Genomic DNA, 12967 nt, shown 5'->3' on the forward strand with positions numbered 1-12967 from the left:
TGTTTTATTGAAAGCAGTAGTTTAGTCTTTGTGTTCATCAATTTTTATCCTTGCATATAGTAACTGCAGAATGGCTCCTTAAGGTTGATTGAAATGTCATAAGGTGATTGTTTTATTTTAATCTTATAAGCATTTCCCACTTATAATCATTCCTCTTTTTCTGTTTTGTATTTGTTGTTTTAGAGGAGATCATCCCCATTTGCTTTATTGCTGAATGCAATCTTAGTGTTTCTTCTAGATTCAGGCTTTGGAAAGAGATTGCTTATATTTGGTGCAACAAGACATCTAAATTTTATACGGTATACAATCTCTGAATTTACACTTACAAAAAAACAAAAACAAATGTTAGACATTTTCACTTACCCATCATTTCATTTAACATTATCAGCAGAGCCTCCAGTTGAGTTGAGAATCTCCCTTTTTGATAATATTTCCTGATCTTAAAAAAGCCAGATGGGAGATATTATCTCGTAGTGGAAGAATTCTTCCCCATTTTTTGCTGAGATGCACCCCCATATGAAAATGGATGATGATTAAATACTGGTGAAGAATGAAGCCATTGCATAAAGAAGAGCCAATGTGGTATAATCAGGGGCGTCAAATTGACACCCTGCGGACCGGATGTGTCATGCGTAAGCCACACCCACCCCAGCTGTGCAAGGGGGAAATGTCACGATACGTCACATGATGGCAATGAGTTTGACACCCAAGTAGTAGATCCGAGCTGTTCTCCTGAGGCCTTGCTCCCATGATTTAATTATTTATTCAAGTTATTGAAATAACTCAGTAAATCAGCTTTAAGTGATTAATCATCTGTTTTCATATGTTTTCTTACATTATGTGTTTTAGGCAGTTTTCAACAACTTCTGATATTCTTCTGAAAACTGTGTGGAGACTAAACTTTTAAAATCTCCTCGATTGTTTAGTTAGAGGCATAATTATGAGCTCTAGTAAAAGCTTCCAGTATTCCCACCTACCCAGAGGTGGCATTCAGCCAGTTCTGACATGTTCTGGAGAACCGGTAGTGGAAATTTTAAGTAGTTCGGAGAACCAACAAATTGTCGGGCCCCACCCCCGCTGCCTCCCAGCCTCCCTGCTGATCATCTTTTGTTGCCCTGAGCTGAAAAGCAGGATAGTGGGGTGGGGAGAGAATGGGGATTTTACAGTAACCTTCCCCTGACATGCCCACAAAGCCACGCTCACCAAGCCATGCTACGCCCACCAAATCTATAGTAAAAAAAATTGAATCTCACCACTGCACTACCCATACTCACCCCAGGTTCTTGAGGTGTGGTAGAACAGCAGCCTGGTCCTAAAGAAACTTGGCCATTAAGATCCATGAGTTCTATGTAACTTCATATAATTATGGTCTGGTCTATAGTTAGTGATGATTAACTAAGTGTAAGGATTTGAAAAGGAGTTTTGAATTTCTCTGAAATAACACCCATCCACTTAGAAACTAAAATTAACACATGGTTGATATCAAACTGTGACCTCTTCTCTTTTGCCTTCTTAATTTGCACTTGTGTAGAGTAATTGGCAGGATAAATGCCTTTTTTCAAGAGTCAACAAATCAGCAAATTCTGACCTGAATTCCCATCTGGGTAAGAGATTTCCTTGCATGTCTATGCTGAAGGTGAGGAGTTTAGGAACAGCCGAGTTGTTTGACTTACACCAGGTGTAGAAAAAGAAAAAGATACAGTTCAGGTTCCTAAATTCTCCTCCTCCCTCATTCCCTCAACAATATTCCTTATTTGTCACTGAAGAAGCATTGTTTCATGTCTGCATCCGAAGCTGAAGCACACCCAGTAATTCCAACTTCCCAGATAAATAAGGACTTCACTGAACAATTATGAAAATAATGAATTATGATGACAGATGTAATGGCAAGCAATGTTTAATCCAGTTAAATAATATTTTGTGTTCACCGTTTCTTAGAAGTATGGAAAATTGTTTGTAGTGATTTGTTGTGGGTTTTGTATATAGTAATCATAAAAGAATATTATGTACAAAAATCTTCTCCTAAAATGCTGCACATTGCATGGGGAAATTTCCACGATGAGTTACTTTGTTGTAAATGAAACAAAGAATGATTTCAGTCGTGTTTTATTTATGGTCAAGCATTAAATTTTGCATTTAATCTCTAGATACCGACTTCTAAATTAGATCTCACTAATTATGATACAAAGATGAGTACATTTAAATTGAAATTAATATTATTATGTAAATTTCCTTAATGAGATTTGTTTTCTCCGCAGTTGCAACTGCTAAAATTTCAAGAGAGATATTAGTTTTGCATCCTTGAAAGAATCTGTGGGAACTATATTGAATCCCCATCTCTCAAGGCATTGACATTTGGCAAATAAAAACAATAATTAATTCTTATGAGCTACTCTTTGGACAGTTAGAACTTAGTTTACTTATAGAAAATACATGTATGTATATGTATGTGTATGTGTGTGTATATATATATATATAATTCATGCAAATAAAGCTGCTACTGATGTCCAGCTTTGCAACTGACTACTGGGTGACATGCACCCAACCAGTAGTGGTATTCTACCGGTTTGGACCAGATTGCCCAAACCGGTAGCGGGAAATCGTGGGTGGCCCCGCCCACTCACTCCTGGCTCTATGGCATCCCATTTAGGCCCTTTTTTGCCAAATTGCATGCATAGAAGGCTGTGCACATGTGTGCACACTCACATTTGTAAACCAGTAGGGAAGGTAAGTGAACCTCTCTGGATGCAAACATGGTTATAGGTAGTGGGAGAGAAAAAAATATTCCAAGTCATTTGCACCTCTGGTTTGAAAACGTGGAAGAAACATTCTCAAGTTCTAGACAAAAGAAGGATTAAAACAAAAGCTGAAGGAAGAATTTGTGGCCAAGTTCTGAATGTTTTGTTTTGTTTCTCAAGAATATACACTGTCACAGTCATCTACAAAGCTTCCCCGAGCAGCTAAGTGCAGAATGTCTGCCTCTCCCAAGAGGAATATTCATCTTATGTCATTTGCAATGGCATGTAAGTTGGTCCAAGAATCACAGTAGTAGCTCATTAGACAAGTGAAGTCACTTGTCCCTCAAGTCACTTGTTCGTGGGAAAACTATTCCTGCTTAAAGTGGTCTCCCATCCTTATCTCTGGCTTGTCAAACTCTCCCTTTGTTATCATATGTCAAGATTAATTGTCTGTCCTAATAGGGATTGAGCTTTTCCAAAGTAATATTAAAATCCATTTGCAGGTCTTCTGGTGTTTAAAAAAAAGCGAAAGTAACAGCAGGCAGCAATTGAATTGATGAAGTAGATGCAAACTATCACTCCAAATACTGATTTGGAAGACTTCTCCTCTTGTCTCATACATATTTTGGTTCCTTGGGAATGCTTTATAATTGTGTGCATGTGTATAATTTGTTAGATTTACTATTTATTCTTTCCAAAGTCTTAGGAAGCTGATGGGACATGTGGATCTTGCCTCTCAAGCACACCCAGAAAATTGGCTGCAACTGTGGCTACCAAAGTCTTGGTATAAACCATCCTGGAGACAACTCTTCATGGAGATTTACCTGTGAAAGTATTAAGACATCACTAGGTAGATAGATGTTGGGAAATACCCAGGCAGGCAGGGAGGAGGAATCAAGTGAGGAGTTAGCCTTGAATCATTGTGCAACCGCAAGAAATCCAGGAATCACCTCCCCTCCCTCCCGCTCAAGCTTCATGAAACCTACCATATTTTTTAGAGTATAAGATGCACCAAGATTTTGAAGAGGCAAATTTTTTAAAAAAGTTTTTGTACTCTGCAGACCTCCCAAAAATGACCCATTTTTTTGTGAAAATGGACCCACTTTTTATAAAAAAAAAAGGCATGCATAGCCTTTAGGAGGCTTGTAGCTCCTGGAGGCTGGGGGGGTAAAACTGAGCAAAAAACAGCATGTTGTTCACTCATTTCTGCCCTTCCCAGCCCCCAGGAGCACTCTGGGAGCCTCCTAAAGGCTATGCACAGCCATTTTGGTGAAGGGGATGGGGTTTTGGAAGGCAAAAAATGCTGTATTCAGTGTATAAGACCCACTCAGATTTTCATCCTCTTTTTTTGAGGGAAAAAGGTGCATCTTATACTCCAAAAATACCTGTTCCCAAGTGAAGGCAAGCACTCTGGAGAGATTCCTGCATTATAGGTAGAATTGCAATAAAATACTCAACTTGAACTCTTCACCTGTTGATCTATTGCTTGGGTCTGACAACAAATTACCATTTCATAACTGAAAACTGCTGGCGTTGACTTTGAATTATTGATAATTCATCAGATGTCAATTAGGTTTTCTCCCTAAATCTTTATCAGAAAGACTGCTAATGCATAACATAGCAAAGAAAAAAGAGGAGAAAGAGCTAATCTTTACACAATGATATGGATGGTAATAAAACCACAGCATCAGAAAGAATAAAATTAGCTTTTTTAAAATTAAAGGAATTGTTAAATGGACAAGAAAAAACAGAAGTATTTCATTTTCAGTAGAAATATGGATAGCACGAAGTATATTGGAATGCATCTGACTGAAGTCTCAAATTTTGTCCCCAAAGCTAGGTTATTACCATTGGTGAGGGGAATTGAGGGAAGTAAATACATATACTGTTCATATACTGTTTTTCAGGCACAGTGAAGAAATGATCATATGCTGATTTTACCCTTGCAGTATAGAAGACTGTCAAAGAAAGCAAGGCAGAGCAGGATTAGCAGTGTTTATGAAACTTCCATGAAGCAGTTTTGAAGAGGACAAACTGCAAAACATACAGCTCTTGGATGCCATGGAAACATCTGTACCTGCACAACCTCTACAGCCTACAAACTTTTTATCTGAATAGTGCCAGAAATTCTGCATTACCTTCAAGCAAAGTACCTGAGTGCCAACTCTCTGTGCCAAAAGTAAGACCAACTGCCAAGAAACATCCTTAGTTGTGTCTTGTTTAAGATTTTACTTGGAACAAGTTCTGGTTTCCTTGCACGTCTTATTTCTATTTCTTGGATTAACAATTAGAGGAAGAGCTATTGCTCAGAGGCAAAGTGCATATGTCAGTTGCAAGAAGTTCAAAGTTAAATCCACAGCAACTCCAGCTATGGCTGGGAAAGGCTGCCAGAAATCTTGCAGAACTGATGGTGAACAAAACCAATGGCGGCTTAAGACTGATCCTTCACTAAGATACATATCAACTGATTCAATTTTGATTTTAAGGTGTATACATTAGGTACAGTCTCCATTTTGCTTTCCTATGTCATTTTTGAAGCAGTTCCTCCCAGACTACAGGATGAGGCCACTTGGCAGAAGAGCCTTGGTTTCTTTCTCACCTTTTCCCTTGTGAATAGAAGAAAGAGGATTTTTAAAAGAATTTTTTATTTTTGAATAAACACAGACAAACAAAACACAAAAAACACCACAAAACCATCTTCCATTACAAATTGTAGAAAGTGTTTCAATTGGTTACAAAAAACTTTGTTGCATCCCTTCCACAGTTATCACCTATACTTCATATCAAGTTAAATATTTTAAATTAAATATATTTATATATATTACTATCATCATACCTCAACCTTCATTTGATTATAATTGTTTTTATATCCTTTTATATAAAATATTCCAAAATTTAAAGAAAAACCACACAATGGCACTCCGTTAACTGTTTCCATTGTCATCCGGTAACGTTACATCTTTATGACATGTTGTAAATAAAAAATTGATTATATTTAATAACAAAAGTTTCTAGACCTCCTTTCTTAATCACTGTTTACAATTTCTATCCAATTTCCCTTTATCAAACCAGTACATATATATATGCATTATTTTTAACTAAATTTGACTTAATTTTTTATTATAAGCTTTCATACATAACAGAATTACTAAACTTCCTTTCGTAGTCACCATTTGCAATTTATATCAAATTTCCTCTTATCAAACCAATACATTTGTATACATTGTTATCATTATCCATTATTTATCTAACTATATCCATTATCATTTCATTTTTTTACATAATGCTCTAAATTTAACTAAATTTGACTAATTTTTTATTATAAGCTTTCATATATCAATCTGTGTCTTCCCAGTAATAGTGCGGTCTCATGTCTTTTGCATTTGTGGGATTAGTCTTCTGGTTGTTTCCTAAGATTTGTATGGACTTCTCTTCGCAACTTGTTGCTTGTTGCATACCTTATATAATCTCGAAACCCTCCATCTGCTTCTTTAATCAGCTTATCTTTGGTTATCAATAGTGCTTTTGACAAAATTTCTCTCCTTAGATCCATCAATTCTTCTCTTTTTTCTTTTTCTATACCTTGAAATCTGGGGTAGAGCTCCTGTCCATCTATCTCTCCTTTCCGTATTCCACTCTTTCCATTTCCAACCACACTCAGTTAACTGTTGGTATTAACAATCATCTTGTCTCTTTGTTCATTTTTCCCTTCAGTTTTTAGACTCCAACCTCCACTTTTTCCATTTGATGAACATCTCAATTTTTCCATCAAATTTTACGGTTTTACAATCTATGTATTCCAATCTCTTCTCCATTTTCTCTGTTACTTCTAATAATTTTTGAATTTAAAACATAATATTTTGCAATGTTGAGGTTTCTTTCTGATGTTGTGCCATTTTTCCAACTGATAAACACTGCCACTCTAGCATTCAAAACTTTTTATTTGATTTGACGCAAGTTCATTTATAATCTTTCAAAACAAGGCTTTGTTTTCACTCCACTCCAGCTGCCAATAAAGCTCCCAAAGAACACCTGTATAAATAACCCATGCTCTTCTCCTTATCACTCTCTATAAACAAGCTGAAGAACCTTGAAGTGCAAAGTCAAAATGATCAAAGTGAAGAAAGAAAGGGTAATGTTTCTAGGACTTAAGCCTCCAGCCTCCAAGTGGCAGTGTTACTTTTTTCCCCTCTGATATTACAACCCTCTGTATTCCTTTTATATCTTCTTTATATTTCAGGCTTAAAAGAAACAAAATTCTTAAGTGAAGCAAAATAGGAAAAAAACCATCCAAACCAGTATTATACAAATAAAGAAAAAGATTTTAGTCCATAGGTAAAAAAAGTAGTAGAAGAAAAACTAATCCATTCACTTAAAAAAATAGGAAATATTTGCAAAAATTCCATCCATAAAAGAAATTTTTTAAAAAGGATAACACACTGTCCAATGTAGCTTAATTTCACCGCTTATTTTCTTTTGTTTTCAAATTTAATTTAGCTTTAATTTTTTTTTGGGGGGGCAGTCTTTTTTATAACAATAAGATTTCCTCACCAGATGGACACACTTGCTCTTTCCGTTTCCTCCCGTTCCGGAGCTGTCCCAACTTCAGCAGCTTTTGGCTGTGGTTCTGTCACCGGGAAAAAGAGATTCTCTTGGATCAATCAGGGACTTTGCAGTGTCCCTGAGATCAGCAAGACATACTCTTCCCTGTCACCATCTCTTCAGGATGGTTTAGGTCCAAATGGACCATACAGCGGCAAAAGTATTGACTGTGACCTCAGAGCTCCAACAGTGCACGTTGTGTCATTGTGACATCAGCTCCTGTATCAGAAGAAAGAGTTTTAATATTTCTCTCATAGTGTTGGCCTATTTTTCCTTCCTTTAACTTCTGTTTCCTTTCTCTGAAATGGTGATGTCAAGACCAGTCAAAACAAGGAAATGATCCCATTGGCTGGCTGGAAAAAGGTCTGGATGGCAATAATGAGAAGGAGGGACAACTGTTGAGTTCGGGGTTTTTTTTTATATAGCATGAAAATAGTTATTAGGATATGAGGGGAAAGCTGAATGACCATATGGAAATAATCATGCATGATTTTCTCTTTCAATGCAGAAATATGAATTTAGGAATGAGATTGGGTTTAGTGGTGACTTCTCAGCCATGGCCCCTTTTCATAGTATGCAGACAGCAAAAGAAACATTTCACACCACCCCTCAATAAGCACAGCTTATTTCTACTTCAAAATGACAAAAGCCATGCTTTAACATATATGGAAAATATTTGAATAATTCTTTGTAATATTATGGCTGTCCAAATTTGTTAACAGTTGAGGATTTATCAGTTATACTGCCAGAATTACAAACTAGGAAGGTCATTGCACCATGTCAGGAATGCACATACGATACCATTTTCCATGGCTTTACATTTTATTAAGATTTGTAATGAAGATATATTGAAATAGGCCAAATGTTCAGCTACCCATTGAAATGAGTTTTTCCAGAGCTGCAGAGAAATCTGTGTTTCTTCAGGGAAATTTTACAAGTTTGATATTAAACGAACGTTATCTTTTGTAGAGTACGATGCTCTCTTCAAACACTTTATTTTGGTTTATTGAATGCCATGATGTGGTTCTTATGCTATGAACGTTGACCTATGATCTTGATTGTTTACTAGAATCTAAATACATTATTTTCCATATTTCAATGTTGGAAATGAAACTTTGTTTTCAGAGGTATTATTTTTCTCTAATTGAGTTCATCCATTCAATACTTTAAAAAACACTTCTATGGTACAAAAATATGTGTGGAGAATAGGGATTCAACATCTGTGCTGCAGAAATTAGAAGATCACTAAGTGGTAAAAAAGAGATGTAACTAAATCTCACTTTTTGCTGCCTTTTAGTGGTTGCCATTGGTGACAATAGTTTTTCAAATGGGGCATCACTGACTCTGCAAAATGCATCTATAACATAGGAATGATTTGGAAAGGCTGAATGTGTCAAACAGGTCAATTCTTTATTCACTGCATGTTAACCCACTTTCTAAACTTGCTAATTGAATGGGCAATATCAAAAGAGGGCAAACTCCACTCTCTTCTAGTACTGATAAAGTTACCTAGTTTGGTAATGAAATATCTGCAAGAAAACAACCAAGCCCAGGACCCCACACTTAGCAGTTAGACTTATATACTGCTTCATAGGGCTTTCAGCCCTCTCTAAGCGGTTTACAGAGTCAGCATATCGCCTCCACAGTCTGGGTCCTCATTTCACCCACCTCGGAAGGATGGAAGACTGAGTCAACCTTGAGCCGGTGAGATTAGAACCGCTGAACTGCAGATAACAGTCAGCTGTAGTGGCCTTCAGTACTGCACCCTAACCACTGCGCCACCTCGGCTCACTTGCCAATGTGTGTGTCTATCCTCAAATTATATGGGTCTTTATGTAAACCAGTTAGTCTCTTTGAGACCAGCCAGAGAGAAGGACAATCAGCAGCAAACCTACAGTTACCGTGGTGCACTATTGAAAGACCCAAAACACAACTTTAGAGATAAATCATCATGGAGAAAAACCTACCTTTGTAGCTGCTAAGAATGAACAGTGACTTGATGACATGTAATCATGGCCATCATGTCAAGAGGTGAATGGTATTCCAGTTGATACTGACAGGTGTATCCGTGCGAGTACATCTGCATGACTTTTTGATACCTCTCCTTCCTATTCCTATAAAGCAGAGTTCCAGATCTTCCATAAAACTGAACTGAGATTTATGGATATGAGTTGTAAAAAAAGCTATTCCAAATGTCTGCAATTACCTGGTTAAAGCAAATAGCAGCTGTACACAAGCCAGATGGGACCCTGTTGCTTTTTTGTTAGCTTTTATATACAAAGCCATTTTCTGTTCTTTGTCTTCAGCCAATTTTTTTCTCCCCTGTAAGATGTTAGAACCAAGAAGTGGCTGCCTTCCAGCAGGAAAATATGATGTCATATGTTACAGAAATAATTTCCTTCTTTCCATACCACTTAAATAGATGAAGCTCCTCTTAACACCTTGCTGTTCAAATATATCTCTCCATTCTTCTTATGCCAGAGTTTCTATTTACATATTGTGTCAATATAGCAAAAAATAAATAAAAAATCAGTTGTGCAACCAAAATAAACATCTTTCAAGAGGGGGTGGATTCTGGATGGGGAAAATCCTACTGTCTGTTTTTTCCTGATACACCCAACTTCCTCAAAAGTCTAAGTAATTTTAGTGTGACAATGAGGACCATGCTTTGTGAGCTGTACTGGTTACCAGTTTGCTTCTGGGTACAATTCAAGGTGCTGGTTGTTATTTATAAAGCCTTTTATGGCATAGAGCTGGTTATCTGAAGGACTGCCATCTTCCATAGTTTCTATCTAGTCAATTCATCTGGTGCTTCACCAGGCAGGGCTGGTGCATTCTGGATTCCTTTGCTTAAACAATGTCATATAAAGGGGCTCCAGAAGCCCACTTCTCTGTAGCACTGGAGTTTGGAGCACTGCTGATATTGGAATGATGTTCCCCCACATACAGTATCCAAATAGTGCACCCCACACTTGTGTTTTGAATGGGCTTGAAGACCTGACAATCTTATATTGTTCCTTCCTTCCTTCCTTCCTTCCTTCCTTCCTTCCTTCCTTCCTTCCTTCCTTCCTTCCTTCCTTCCTTCCTTCCTTCCTTCCTTCCTTCCTTCCTTCCTTCCTTCCTTCCTTCCTGAACTGCTTTCAGAATTGTTGAGATTTGAGCTGCCAGCATACAAAGTTAAATAATTAATTAAATACATTTTCTTGGAACATGGGAAATTATATAAAGTTACACCAATATTCTGTGTCCCATGTTTTCCATAATGAATTTACCAGGCAGATAGAAAACATAAAATATCCATTGTATGAATTATCTAGTCTAAAAGCAAGTTTCATATCATGAAGGACTGCTCGCTTGTTTCTGGAATTAAAGACAAAGGTTGCAGTTAAGCACACCCTGGTTACAACCAGACAGACATGTTAAATTGCTGTTATCAAGTCTATAAATTGGCACAAATGTATGTTGTCATCGATTGTATCCTCATTACTGATCCCTTTTTTGCTTCACCAACAAGACTTGCAAATTATACTATCTTTACTTCTGTAATGTGAGACAAGTTAGAGTGTCAGGCCTGCAGCCATCTTTCGGATGCTATTTGGAACACTGACATTGAGAATGAAATTGGGGAATTCCTATGGCATCACATGCTCTCTCACCTAACATCATCTGCCAGCAGTAAAAACAACTACAAGTTGCTCTTTTTCACATATGTGGAATATGAATGAGCAAATGTAGATGGGATTAAGGATAGCTGGTTCCAGGAGTGATATTCAGCTGGTTCAGGTGAACCGGTAGTGGAAATTTTGAGTAGTTTGGAGAACCGGCAAATACAATCTCTGGGTGGTCCCACCCTCCCATGCCCGTTGTTCCCTGTCCTATATTCCCATGTTTTTTAGCTCAGTTGATTTGCATAGCAGAATGGATTGCCGCAACTCAGCTGAGCTAAAACAACAGCTCAGCTCACCAGCACTGACACCGAGGGTGGTCTTTGAGTGCTGGATGTGTGCGCAAAGCACTCTTTCATAGAACTGGTAGGAAAAGATTTGGAATCCCACCACTGTAGAGTGCCTAAAAGGCCAGCAGTGTGGAACATTCCACAAGCAAATCTTAGCTTGTGGAATGACACAGAGTCCTTAATGTGGAAGCTCTGTCTTCAAGGGACAAAGAAGCATTGATGAAGTGCTGGGAAGGCATAATAAGTGGCCACAGTTGGCAAGATGAGGAGTAGCCAATAGGTTATGTATGTCCATATGAAACTGTATCAACAGAAGCAGGGGAAAATATATAAAGTACATACTAGTGGCAGAAACAGAAATGTCAAAATCTTGCTGTCTTTCCTGATCTAAAAAGTGGGTAGTTTTGTTTTTAAATACTAATCTAGTGCTCTGTACAAGAATGGCTAAAACCTTGGTGGTTTTTGTTTGGTGATTTTTCTTTAAAAAAAAAACAGGTTTAGTGCTCTTCCAAAAAAGTATCAAACCTTCATCAACACGGCTCACACTAGCAAGCTTTATCCAGGCATTATAGAGGGTTTCTCCTGCAGATTAAGCCAAATGGCCATGAAGAACTGTTTCCCATCTAGTAAGAGAAAAGAAAGGCTCTTCAGCAGTCTCCGGTGGCCCATAAGTGCTGAATGTATTTCATCACTGACACACTTTCAAGGAAGGAACCTAGAATATGTCCTATATTGGTGAAGAGAGAAAATGCTACTCTAAAACTGAAATTATTAAAGACAACTTTAAGTCACTTCATCTACAGGCTGGAGATGAGGCAAAGACAATGTCATGAGCATAAAAAATAATTTCATGAGAATATTTGCATCATGATTAGGCAGAAGTGAGGATGAAGTGAGTATTTGAATAAGCATTGCAAATTGTATTTTTTTAGCAGGACAGTTAAGTAGAGACCCAAGTCCGATCAGAATAGGTGAACAGTGGTTCTATAGAAAGCTTATGTGGAAGAAAAGCATTTGGTAACTGTAATGAAGGAAAACAACTAAAATTAAATTTTAACTTTTAGGTAACGTTTCCTTTGGTCCTTCAAAATATTCTTCATGCAATTCAGCCCTGTTCTTTGTGACTGTGGAATTCATTTCTTTCTCAATGTGTCCCCAAGAGATACAACTGATAAATGAACTGATTCTCCTGTGAAAGCAGCTCTTTCATTAGGTAGCACATCTGCTCTGTTTTCTCTGTGTGTTTTTTGTTAAAAAATTCCATTTTGTTTCTGTCAAGAAATAGATCATCTCTATAGTGAAACATACACACCACTGGGTAAAGAATAACTTTGGTTGAGCTTTGGAGAAGCTCCCAATTCTCAAGGAATTTCCTGATCTAAGGAATATGCCAAATATAGAATTTGTTTCACATTGGTCATAAATATCATTGGAATAGCATAAATTATTGTAACAGAGGAAACAATTTGGACTGGAAAAAGTTCTGTTCTCAGTGGTATCAACATTCTTAAATAGCTTGTTTTAGAGCAAACATTGGTTTCAGCTGCATATTTAACATGCACTATATCTACAAAGTTTATAGGGCTATTGGTTGATTGCATATTCAGTGTTCAAGAAACCTCACCCAAATATAGTTGTAGAGAAGCAAAAATTGAAATGAAAATGATAAACC

Source organism: Thamnophis sirtalis, unplaced genomic scaffold (genome assembly GCF_051295495.1).
Source record: "Thamnophis sirtalis isolate CommonGarterSnake01/CBP01778 unplaced genomic scaffold, rThaSir2_p1.2 scaffold_7, whole genome shotgun sequence".
Lineage (NCBI taxonomy): Eukaryota > Metazoa > Chordata > Lepidosauria > Squamata > Natricidae > Thamnophis > Thamnophis sirtalis.